The sequence below is a fragment of the Pleurodeles waltl genome, chromosome 12 (genome assembly GCF_031143425.1).
Source record: "Pleurodeles waltl isolate 20211129_DDA chromosome 12, aPleWal1.hap1.20221129, whole genome shotgun sequence".
Classification (NCBI taxonomy): Eukaryota; Metazoa; Chordata; class Amphibia; order Caudata; family Salamandridae; genus Pleurodeles; species Pleurodeles waltl.
Genome location: NC_090451.1, coordinates 121,049,287 through 121,061,818, shown reverse-complemented (window position 1 = coordinate 121,061,818; position 12,532 = coordinate 121,049,287). Strand labels below are relative to the sequence as shown.

Sequence of the window (12,532 nt, the reverse complement as noted above, 5' to 3'; positions counted from 1 at the left end):
CGATGCACAAATTATTATCCAACGAGGAATTAGGAGTAAATTAGACAGTTTTGATTTAACCATATGACCTGAGCAGAAATCAGCTATTTATTGGACATTCCACTCCAACCCATTCTTTGCCATTCTACTGAGCCATTTAGGCCATTTCCTTTGAGACTTTGCCGTTTGTTCGTCCTGATACTCTAAACCACCCTTTACTTATTCCTTACCTGATACTCATATCTCCTCTATATGAGGGGAGTTCTTGTTCCTCAGCTATGCAATACAGAGGCTTTGCCCTGTCCTATCTTTGCTGATGGTGAAAACGACTGATGCCCTGAGGACAAAGACTGACGCTGTTTGCTGATCCGTTGGATGGGTAACAATCTGATGAAAATTGTAATTGTCGGCTTGCCTTTTCTTTCTCGGTACCAACTGCTCTTTGATAGAGGCCATAGTTAGATGTTTTCCAAATTTGTGTTTGCTAAATTGTTTTGCATGAAGCCCAACATGCTGATTCTAATTTGAGGTTAGTTAAGGTGTTCACTAAAATCTGACGCAAATAGACAAATGACTGAGTTCTTGCTTTTTTTAATCATGCACTACTGAGACTTTGCTAAGTTGGTTCTTATTAATGATGTGTTAATACTGAGTGAATATTCTCCATGCATTGATTAATTGCATTTCTAATTGCAAATCTGAAGAGTTACTAATGAGATGAATTGCCGATGAGATTAACAGAAATGACTTTAGATTGTAACCAATAGGGAAATAAGTATCCTAACACTTAACTAAATTGGTGTTTTTATTCATGACTGAAAGGTCATGGTGTGTTCACTTTATTGACTCTCATTAAAGGTTATTGATTAGCATGATGATTAGTTATTGCGATTGTTGTTGAGATATTGATCCATTGATTTGTGATGCCAAAAGACATCTCGTACTGGGAAGTCCCCGAACGTAGTCCAAAAGGTTCATCGACCTAGGCGTGTCTCCTTGTAAGTTTACTTATCAAGGCCGTGATGCGCTATCACTAATAAAAAGTCATCTGATATGTTGCTGCTGAGTCATCGTCAACGAAAACCACCAAGATATTACTTCAATGTGGTGTAATTACGACTGCCTCAGTTTTATGCGTTACGTGAGCAGTCGGACAGCAATTTATTTAGCGCAAAAATATTTCTTGTTGATGCACGTACGTTTTTAAACTGAATTGTCAAAGCTGTAGCGGCAATACTCCCAGTTTAGGCAGTTTTATAAACTAAGTTTTACTTTCTCCTACTTAAAACGTTTTGCAGAACAATGCACATTAAATGGGAAGGCAGTTTTCCTTATTTGTGTACTGTTTGCTGCCTAATGTTGACATGTAAGCACCCCAACAATGAATGACACCTAGAGACTCGAAAGCACCATACCAGTAAAATATTTGTATGAAATTGCACTTTAAATCCACGTACAACTGAAATAAAGCAATCTGAGCTCATTTGAGGGTAGTGTGACAGTAGATCACATATGGATAGAACACGTTTGGAATGTGTAATTTTCATGATTCCATTACATATATCATATAAATTCAAGCTGAAGTAGGGAAGGACAACAAGGTCATTTAGAGCAAAGCTGAAGACAACAAGTTGCCATAACAGTCTGTAAATATATGCTCTTTATTATGTGTGGACAACTATCACCTCATAGCACACATTTCGGCTACTATATTTTTTCCTCCTGAAAACTGACCTTTACACGACAAGGTGGCCGAGTGGTTAAGGCGATGGACTGCTAATCCATTGTGCTCTGCATGCGTGGGTTCAAATCCCACCCTTGTCGGTTTATTATTGTGTGTTTACTTTTTAATATGCGGTATGTCTGGTTTAAACCAATTTTATGTGAAAGTTAAATTACGTATCCCATGGTATTTCCGACAGTACAATGCCTCGGTTTGGAAACACCACTCAGGTGAGCACTGTGCTTAGGCATTACTGTAAACAGCGCTGGCCGGGTTCTGTGCATGAATCACAAATTCTTTCCTCAGGCGGAGGGTTGTTAAGTTGGGGGACGTAGAAGTTTGCAATATATTGTGTAATGAAACTGCATAGAAAATGTGTTAATGTAGAAATAATGCACACGTTTGAAATGTGCCCACGGGGAGTGGCTACCAATGTATACGAAGAATAATGAAAGTTATTAATGCTGAATTAATTATGTACTGATGTTTTGAACTTGTATTAACATATCAAAATTGGAGTTATGTATTAGGAGTTTGTACATTAAGCACTAGGCCTTAGTTTAGCGAGGGTCTGGGCCTACATGCCTGGTTTCATATTAAACTGTGTTTTTCTAACGTGCAATGTGCTGTTTTCCTGAAGGACACGAAACTGTACTTTTCCAGAAGCTAGAGATGTGTGTAGCTGTAGTATATTCTTTCTCATGGGACCCGACTTGCTCAAGGAGACATTCTTGCTGAATGCAACAGTGTAATTCGTAACAGGTGCAAGGTTGCCTGGAGTAGGAGAAAACAATGGAACTACTGACTGGTGCGTAAAGTGTAACTTTTCTTACCTGACATTCCAACCGATGAAGACGTCAATAACATGGGCCAATCAACGACATGTGAACTATGGTTTGTGGAAAATTCTGGTGAAATGCGTGAATAATTATTGGACAGAGATAACGATGCACAAATTATTATCCAACGAGGATTTAGGAGTAAATTAGACCGTTTTGATTTAACCATATGAACTGAGCAGAAATCAGCTATTTATTGGACATTCCACTCCAACCCATTCTTTGCCATTCTACTGAGCCATTTAGGCCATTTCCTTTGAGACTTTTCTGTTTGTTCGTCCTGATACTCTAAACCACCCTTTACTTATTCCTTACCTGATACTCATATCTCCTCTATATGAGGGGAGTTCTTGTTCCTCAGCTATGCAATACAGAGGCTTTGCCCTGTCCTATCTTTGCTGATGGTGAAAACGACTGATGCCCTGAGGACAAAGACTGACGCTGTTTGCTGATCCGTTGGATGGGTAACTATCTGATGAAAATTGTAATTGTCGGCTTGCCTTTTCTTTCTCGGTACCAACTGCTCTTTGATAGAGGCCATAGTTAGATGTTTTCCAAATTTGTGTTTGCTAAATTGTTTTGCATGAAGCCCAACATGCTGATGCTAATTTGAGATTAGTTAAGGTGTTCACTAAAATCTGACGCAAATAGACAAATTACTGAGTTCTTGCTTTTTTGAATCATGCACTACTGAGACTTTGCTAAGTTGGTTCTTATTAATGATGTGTTAATACTGAGTGAATATTCTCCATGCATTGATTAATTGCATTTCTAATTGCAAATCTGAAGAGTTACTAATGAGATGAATTGCCGATGAGATTAACAGAAATGACTTTAGATTGTAACCAATAGGGAAATAAGTATCCTAACACTTAACTAAATTGGTGTTTTTATTCATGACTGAAAGGTCATGATGTGTTCACTTTATTGACTCTCATTAAAGGTTATTGATTAGCATGATGATTAGTTATTGCGATTGTTGTTGAGATATTGATCCATTGATTTGTGATGCCAAAAGACATCTCGTACTGGGAAGTCCCCGAACGTAGTCCAAAAGGTTCATCGACCTAGGCGTGTCTCCTTGTAAGTTTACTTATCAAGGCTGTGATGCGCTCTCACTAATAAAAAGTCATCTGATCTTTGCTGCTGAGTCATCATCAATGAAAACCACCAAGATATAACTTCAATGTGGTGTAATTACGACTGCCTCAGTTTTATGCGTTACGTGAGCAGTCGGACAGCAATTTATTTAGCGCAAAAATATTTCTTGTTGAGGCACGTACGTTTTTAAAATGAAGTGTCAAAGCTGAGGCGGCAATACTCCCAGTTTAGGCGGTTTTATAAACTAAGTTTTACTTTCTCCTACTTAAAACGTTTTGCAGAACAATGCACATTAAATGGGAAGGCAGTTTTCCTTATTTGTGTACTATTTGCTGCCTAATGTTGACATGTAAGCACCCCAACAATGAATGAAACCTAGAGACTCGAAATCACCATACCAGTAAAATATTTGTATGAAATTGCACTTTAAATCCACGTACAACTGAAATAAAGCAATCTTAGCTCTTTTGAGGGTAGTGTGACAGTAGATCACATATGGATAGAACACGTTTGGAATGTGTAATTTTCATGATTCCATTACACATATCATATAAATTCAAGCTGAAGTAGGGAAGGACAACAAGGTCATTTAGAGCAAAGCTGAAGACAACAAGTTGCCATAACAGTCTGTAAATATATGCTCTTTATTATGTGTGGACAACTATCACCTCATAGAACACATTTCGGCTACTATATTTTTTCCTCCTGAAAACTGACCTTTACACGACAAGAAGGCCGAGTGGTTAAGGCGATGGACTGCTAATCCATTGTGCTCTGCATGCGTGGGTTCGAATCCCACCCTTGTCGGTTTATTATGGTGTGTTTACTTTTTAATATGGGGTATGTCTGGTTTAAACCAATTTTATGTGAAAGTTAAATTACGTATCTCATGGTATTTCCGACAGTACAATGCCTCGGTTTGGAAACACCGCTCAGGTGAGCACTGTGCTTAGGCATTACTGTAAACAGCGCCGGCCGGGTTCTGTGCATGAATCACAAATTCTTTCCTCAGGCGGAGGGTTGTTAAGTTGGGGGACGTAGAAGTTTGCAATATATTGTGTAATGAAACTGCATAGAAAATGTGTTAATGTAGAAATAATGCACGCGTTTGAAATGTGCCCACGGGGAGTGGCTACCAATGTATACGAAGAATAATGAAAGTTATTAATGCTGAATTAATTATGTACTGATGTTTTGAACTTGTATTAACATATCAAAATTGGAGTTATGTATTAGGTGTTTGTACATTAAGCACTAGGCCTTAGTTTAGCGAGGGTCTGGGCCTACATGCCTGGTCTCATATTAAACTGTGTTTTTCTAACGTGCAATGTGCTGTTTTCCTGAAGGACACGAAACTGTACTTTTCCAGAAGCTAGAGATGTGTGTAGCTGTAGTATATTCTTTCTCATGGGACCCGACTTGCTCAAGGAGACATTCTTGCTGAATGCAACAGTGTAATTCGTAACAGGTGCAAGGTTGCCTGGAGTAGGAGAAAACAATGGAACTACTGACTGGTGCGTAAAGTGTAACTTTTCTTACCTGACATTCCAACCGATGAAGACGTCAATAACATGGGCCAATCAACGACATGTGAACTATGGTTTGTGGAAAATTCTGGTGAAATGCGTGAATAATTATTGGACAGAGATAACGATGCACAAATTATTATCCAACGAGGAATTAGGAGTAAATTAGACCGTTTTGATTTAACCATATGAACTGAGCAGAAATCAGCTATTTATTGGACATTCCACTCCAACCCATTCTTTGCCATTCTACTGAGCCATTTAGGCCATTTCCTTTGAGACTTTGCCGTTTGTTCGTCCTGATACTCTAAACCACCCTTTACTTATTCCTTACCTGATACTCATATCTCCTCTATATGAGGGGAGTTCTTGTTCCTCAGCTATGCAATACAGAGGCTTTGCCCTGTCCTATCTTTGCTGATGGTGAAAACGACTGATGCCCTGAGGACAAAGACTGACGCTGTTTGCTGATCCGTTGGATGGGTAACTATCTGATGAAAATTGTAATTGTCGGCTTGCCTTTTCTTTCTCGGTACCAACTGCTCTTTGATAGAGGCCATAGTTAGATGTTTTCCAAATTTGTGTTTGCTAAATTGTTTTGCATGAAGCCCAACATGCTGATGCTAATTTGAGGTTAGTTAAGGTGTTCACTAAAATCTGACGCAAATAGACAAATTACTGAGTTCTTGCTTTTTTGAATCATGCACTACTGAGACTTTGCTAAGTTGGTTCTTATTAATGATGTGTTAATACTGAGTGAATATTCTCCATGCATTGATTAATTGCATTTCTAATTGCAAATCTGAAGAGTTACTAATGAGATGAATTGCCGATGAGATTAACAGAAATGACTTTAGATTGTAACCAATAGGGAAATAAGTATCCTAACACTTAACTAAATTGGTGTTTTTATTCATGACTGAAAGGTCATGGTGTGTTCACTTTATTGACTCTCATTAAAGGTTATTGATTAGCATGATGATTAGTTATTGCGATTGTTGTTGAGATATTGATCCATTGATTTGTGATGCCAAAAGACATCTCGTACTGGGAAGTCCCCGAACGTAGTCCAAAAGGTTCATCGACCTAGGCGTGTCTCCTTGTAAGTTTACTTATCAAGGCCGTGATGCGCTCTCACTAATAAAAAGTCATCTGATCTTTGCTGCTGAGTCATCATCAATGAAAACCACCAAGATATAACTTCAATGTGGTGTAATTACGACTGCCTCAGTTTTATGCGTTACGTGAGCAGTCGGACAGCAATTTATTTAGCGCAAAAATATTTCTTGTTGATGCACGTACGTTTTTAAACTGAAGTGTCAAAGCTGTAGCGGCAATACTCCCAGTTTAGGTGGTTTTATAAACTAAGTTTTACTTTCTCCTACTTAAAACGTTTTGCAGAACAGTGCACATTAAATGGGAAGGCAGTTTTCCTTATTTGTGTACTATTTGCTGCCTAATGTTGACATGTAAGCACCCCAACAATGAATGACACCTAGAGACTCGAAAGCACCATACCAGTAAAATATTTGTATGAAATTGCACTTTAAATCCACGTACAACTGAAATAAAGCAATCTTAGCTCATTTGAGGGTAGTGTGACAGTAGATCACATATGGATAGAACACGTTTGGAATGTGTAATTTTCATGATTCCATTACATATATCATATAAATTCAAGCTGAAGTAGGGAAGGACAACAAGGTCATTTAGAGCAAAGCTGAAGACAACAAGTTGCCATAACAATCTGTAAATATATGCTCTTTAGTATGTGTGGACAACTATCACCTCATAGAACACATTTCGGCTACTATATTTTTTCCTCCTGAAAACTGACTTCTACACGACAAGGTGGCCGAGTGGTTAAGGCGATGGACTGCTAATCCATTGTGCTCTGCATGCGTGGGTTCGAATCCCACTCTTGTCGGTTTATTATTGTGTGTTTACTTTTTAATACGCGGTATGTCTGGTTTAACCCTATTTTATGTGAAAGTTAAATTACGTATCCCATGGTATTTCCGACAGTATAATGCCTCGGTTTGGAAACACCGCTCAGGTGAGCACTGTGCTTAGGCATTACTGTAAACATCGCCGGCCGGGTTCTGTGCATGAATCAAAAATTCTTTCCTCAGGCGGAGGGTTGTTAATTTGGGGGACGTAGAAGTTTGCAATATATTGTGTAATGAAACTGCATAGAAAATGTGTTAATGTAGAAATAATGCACGCGTTTGAAATGCGCCCACGGGGAGTGGCTACCAATGTATACGAAGAATAATGAAAGTTATTAATGCTGAATTAATTATGTACTGATGTTTTGAACTTGTATTAACATATCAAAATTGGAGTTATGTATTAGGAGTTTGTACATTAAGCACTTGGCCCTAGTTTAGCGAGGGTCTGGGCCTACATGCCTGGTCTCATATTAAACTGTGTTTTTCTAACGTGCAATGTGCTGTTTTCCTGAAGGACACAAACTGTACTTTTCCAGAAGCTAGAGATGTGTGTAGCTGTAGTAAATTCTTTCTCATGGGACCCGACTTGCTCAAGGAGACATTCTTGCTGAATGCAACAGTGTAATTCGTAACAGGTGCAAGGTTGCCTGGAGTAGGAGAAAACAATGGAACTACTGACTGGTGCGTAAAGTGTAACTTTTCTTACCTGACATTCCAACCGATGAAGACGTCAATAACATGGGCCAATCAACGACATGTGAACTATGGTTTGTGGAAAATTCTGGTGAAATGCGTGAATAATTATTGGACAGAGATAACGATGCACAAATTATTATCCAACGAGGAATTAGGAGTAAATTAGACCGTTTTGATTTAACCATATGAACTGAGCAGAAATCAGCTATTTATTGGACATTCCACTCCAACCCATTCTTTGCCATTCTACTGAGCCATTTAGGCCATTTCCTTTGAGACTTTGCCGTTTGTTCGTCCTGATACTCTAAACCACCCTTTACTTATTCCTTACCTGATACTCATATCTCCTCTATATGAGGGGAGTTCTTGTTCCTCAGCTATGCAATACAGAGGCTTTGCCCTGTCCTATCTTTGCTGATGGTGAAAACGACTGATGCCCTGAGGACAAAGACTGACGCTGTTTGCTGATCCGTTGGATGGTTAACTATCTGATGAAAATTGTAATTGTCGGCTTGCCTTTTCTTTCTCGGTACCAACTGCTCTTTGATAGAGGCCATAGTTAGATGTTTTCCAAATTTGTGTTTGCTAAATTGTTTTGCATGAAGCCCAACATGCTGATTCTATTTTGAGGTTAGTTAAGGTGTTCACTAAAATCTGACGCAAATAGACAAATTACTGAGTTCTTGCTTTTTTGAATCATGCACTACTGAGACTTTGCTAAGTTGGTTCTTATTAATGATGTGTTAATACTGAGTGAATATTCTCCATGCATTGATTAATTGCATTTCTAATTGCAAATCTGAAGAGTTACTAATGAGATGAATTGCCGATGAGATTAACAGAAATGACTTTAGATTGTAACCAATAGGGAAATAAGTATCCTAACACTTAACTAAATTGGTGTTTTTATTCATGACTGAAAGGTCATGGTGTGTTCACTTTATTGACTCTCATTAAAGGTTATTGATTAGCATGATGATTAGTTATTGCGATTGTTGTTGAGATATTGATCCATTGATTTGTGATGCCAAAAGACATCTCGTACTGGGAAGTCCCCGAACGTAGTCCAAAAGGTTCATCGACCTAGGCGTGTCTCCTTGTAAGTTTACTTATCAAGGCCGTGATGCGCTATCACTAATAAAAAGTCATCTGATATGTTGCTGCTGAGTCATCGTCAACGAAAACCACCAAGATATTACTTCAATGTGGTGTAATTACGACTGCCTCAGTTTTATGCGTTACGTGAGCAGTCGGACAGCAATTTATTTAGCGCAAAAATATTTCTTGTTGATGCACGTACGTTTTTAAACTGAAGTGTCAAAGCTGTAGCGGCAATACTCCCAGTTTAGGCGGTTTTATAAACTAAGTTTTACTTTCTCCTACTTAAAACGTTTTGCAGAACAATGCACATTAAATGGGAAGGCAGTTTTCCTTATTTGTGTACTGTTTGCTGCCTAATGTTGACATGTAAGCACCCCAACAATGAATGACACCTAGAGACTCGAAAGCACCATACCAGTAAAATATTTGTATGAAATTGCACTTTAAATCCACGTACAACTGAAATAAAGCAATCTGAGCTCATTTGAGGGTAGTGTGACAGTAGATCACATATGGATAGAACACGTTTGGAATGTGTAATTTTCATGATTCCATTACATATATCATATAAATTCAAGCTGAAGTAGGGAAGGACAACAAGGTCATTTAGAGCAAAGCTGAAGACAACAAGTTGCCATAACAGTCTGTAAATATATGCTCTTTATTATGTGTGGACAACTATCACCTCATAGAACACATTTCGGCTACTATATTTTTTCCTCCTGAAAACTGACCTTTACACGACAAGGTGGCCGAGTGGTTAAGGCGATGGACTGCTAATCCATTGTGCTCTGCATGCGTGGGTTCAAATCCCACCCTTGTCGGTTTATTATTGTGTGTTTACTTTTTAATATGCGGTATGTCTGGTTTAAACCAATTTTATGTGAAAGTTAAATTACGTATCCCATGGTATTTCCGACAGTACAATGCCTCGGTTTGGAAACACCACTCAGGTGAGCACTGTGCTTAGGCATTACTGTAAACAGCGCTGGCCGGGTTCTGTGCATGAATCACAAATTCTTTCCTCAGGCGGAGGGTTGTTAAGTTGGGGGACGTAGAAGTTTGCAATATATTGTGTAATGAAACTGCATAGAAAATGTGTTAATGTAGAAATAATGCACACGTTTGAAATGTGCCCACGGGGAGTGGCTACCAATGTATACGAAGAATAATGAAAGTTATTAATGCTGAATTAATTATGTTCTGATGTTTTGAACTTGTATTAACATATCAAAATTGGAGTTATGTATTAGGAGTTTGTACATTAAGCACTAGGCCTTAGTTTAGCGAGGGTCTGGGCCTACATGCCTGGTCTCATATTAAACTGTGTTTTTCTAACGTGCAATATGCTGTTTTCCTGAAGGACACGAAACTGTACTTTTCCAGAAGCTAGAGATGTGTGTAGCTGTAGTATATTCTTTCTCATGGGACCCGACTTGCTCAAGGAGACATTCTTGCTGAATGCAACAGTGTAATTCGTAACAGGTGCAAGGTTGCCTGGAGTAGGAGAAAACAATGGAACTACTGACTGGTGCGTAAAGTGTAACTTTTCTTACCTGACATTCCAACCGATGAAGACGTCAATAACATGGGCCAATCAACGACATGTGAACTATGGTTTGTGGAAAATTCTGGTGAAATGCGTGAATAATTATTGGACAGAGATAACGATGCACAAATTATTATCCAACGAGGAATTAGGAGTAAATTAGACCGTTTTGATTTAACCATATGAACTGAGCAGAAATCAGCTATTTATTGGACATTCCACTCCAACCCATTCTTTGCCATTCTACTGAGCCATTTAGGCCATTTCCTTTGAGACTTTGCCGTTTTTTCGTCCTGATACTCTAAACCACCCTTTACTTATTTCTTACCTGATACTCATATCTCCTCTATATGAGGGGAGTTCTTGTTCCTCAGCTATGCAATACAGAGGCTTTGCCCTGTCCTATCTTTGCTGATGGTGAAAACGACTGATGCCCTGAGGACAAAGACTGACGCTGTTTGCTGATCCGTTGGATGGGTAACTATCTGATGAAAATTGTAATTGTCGGCTTGCCTTTTCTTTCTCGGTACCAACTGCTCTTTGATAGAGGCCATAGTTAGATGTTTTCCAAATTTGTGTTTGCTAAATTGTTTTGCATGAAGCCCAACATGCTGATGCTAATTTGAGGTTAGTTAAGGTGTTCACTAAAATCTGACGCAAATAGACAAATTACTGAGTTCTTGCTTTTTTGAATCATGCACTACTGAGACTTTGCTAAGTTGGTTCTTATTAATGATGTGTTAATACTGAGTGAATATTCTCCATGCATTGATTAATTGCATTTCTAATTGCAAATCTGAAGAGTTACTAATGAGATGAATTGCCGATGAGATTAACAGAAATGACTTTAGATTGTAACCAATAGGGAAATAAGTATCCTAACACTTAACTAAATTGGTGTTTTTATTCATGACTGAAAGGTCATGGTGTGTTCACTTTATTGACTCTCATTAAAGGTTATTGATTAGCATGATGATTAGTTATTGCGATTGTTGTTGAGATATTGATCCATTGATTTGTGATGCCAAAAGACATCTCGTACTGGGAAGTCCCCGAACGTAGTCCAAAAGGTTCATCGACCTAGGCGTGTCTCCTTGTAAGTTTACTTATCAAGGCCGTGATGCGCTCTCACTAATAAAAAGTCATCTGATCTTTGCTGCTGAGTCATCATCAATGAAAACCACCAAGATATAACTTCAATGTGGTGTAATTACGACTGCCTCAGTTTTATGCGTTACGTGAGCAGTCGGACAGCAATTTATTTAGCGCAAAAATATTTCTTGTTGATGCACGTACGTTTTTAAACTGAAGTGTCAAAGCTGTAGCGGCAATACTCCCAGTTTAGGTGGTTTTATAAACTAAGTTTTACTTTCTCCTACTTAAAACGTTTTGCAGAACAGTGCACATTAAATGGGAAGGCAGTTTTCCTTATTTGTGTACTATTTGCTGCCTAATGTTGACATGTAAGCACCCCAACAATGAATGACACCTAGAGACTCGAAAGCACCATACCAGTAAAATATTTGTATGAAATTGCACTTTAAATCCACGTACAACTGAAATAAAGCAATCTTAGCTCATTTGAGGGTAGTGTGACAGTAGATCACCTATGGATAGAACACGTTTGGAATGTGTAATTTTCATGATTCCATTACATATATCATATAAATTCAAGCTGAAGTAGGGAAGGACAACAAGGTCATTTAGAGCAAAGCTGAAGACAACAAGTTGCCATAACAATCTGTAAATATATGCTCTTTATTATGTGTGGACAACTATCACCTCATAGAACACATTTCGGCTACTATATTTTTTCCTCCTGAAAACTGACTTCTACACGACAAGGTGGCCGAGTGGTTAAGGCGATGGACTGCTAATCCATTGTGCTCTGCATGCGTGGGTTCGAATCCCACTCTTGTCGGTTTATTATTGTGTGTTTACTTTTTAATACGCGGTATGTCTGGTTTAACCCTATTTTATGTGAAAGTTAAATTACGTATCCCATGGTATTTCCGACAGTATAATGCCTCGGTTTGGAAACACCGCTCAGGTGAGCACTGTGCTTA

At 38.5% G+C, this 12,532-nt stretch overlaps 5 non-coding genes across 5 annotated transcripts; all 5 read left to right on the top strand.

The window, feature by feature from the left end:
* The first annotated feature begins 1,721 nt into the window (after positions 1-1,721).
* TRNAS-GCU (transfer RNA serine (anticodon GCU)) lies at positions 1,722-1,803 on the top strand. Its single transcript has one exon. It is a non-coding gene; the product is annotated as a tRNA-Ser (tRNA).
* Positions 1,804-4,367: 2,564 nt separating this feature from the next.
* TRNAS-GCU (transfer RNA serine (anticodon GCU)) lies at positions 4,368-4,449 on the top strand. Its single transcript has one exon. It is a non-coding gene; the product is annotated as a tRNA-Ser (tRNA).
* A 2,564-nt stretch (positions 4,450-7,013) lies between these two features.
* Positions 7,014-7,095, top strand: TRNAS-GCU (transfer RNA serine (anticodon GCU)). Its single transcript has one exon. It is a non-coding gene; the product is annotated as a tRNA-Ser (tRNA).
* A 2,564-nt stretch (positions 7,096-9,659) lies between these two features.
* On the top strand, positions 9,660-9,741 carry TRNAS-GCU (transfer RNA serine (anticodon GCU)). The gene has a single exon. It is a non-coding gene; the product is annotated as a tRNA-Ser (tRNA).
* Positions 9,742-12,305: 2,564 nt separating this feature from the next.
* TRNAS-GCU (transfer RNA serine (anticodon GCU)) lies at positions 12,306-12,387 on the top strand. Its single transcript has one exon. It is a non-coding gene; the product is annotated as a tRNA-Ser (tRNA).
* The last annotated feature ends 145 nt before the right edge of the window (positions 12,388-12,532 follow it).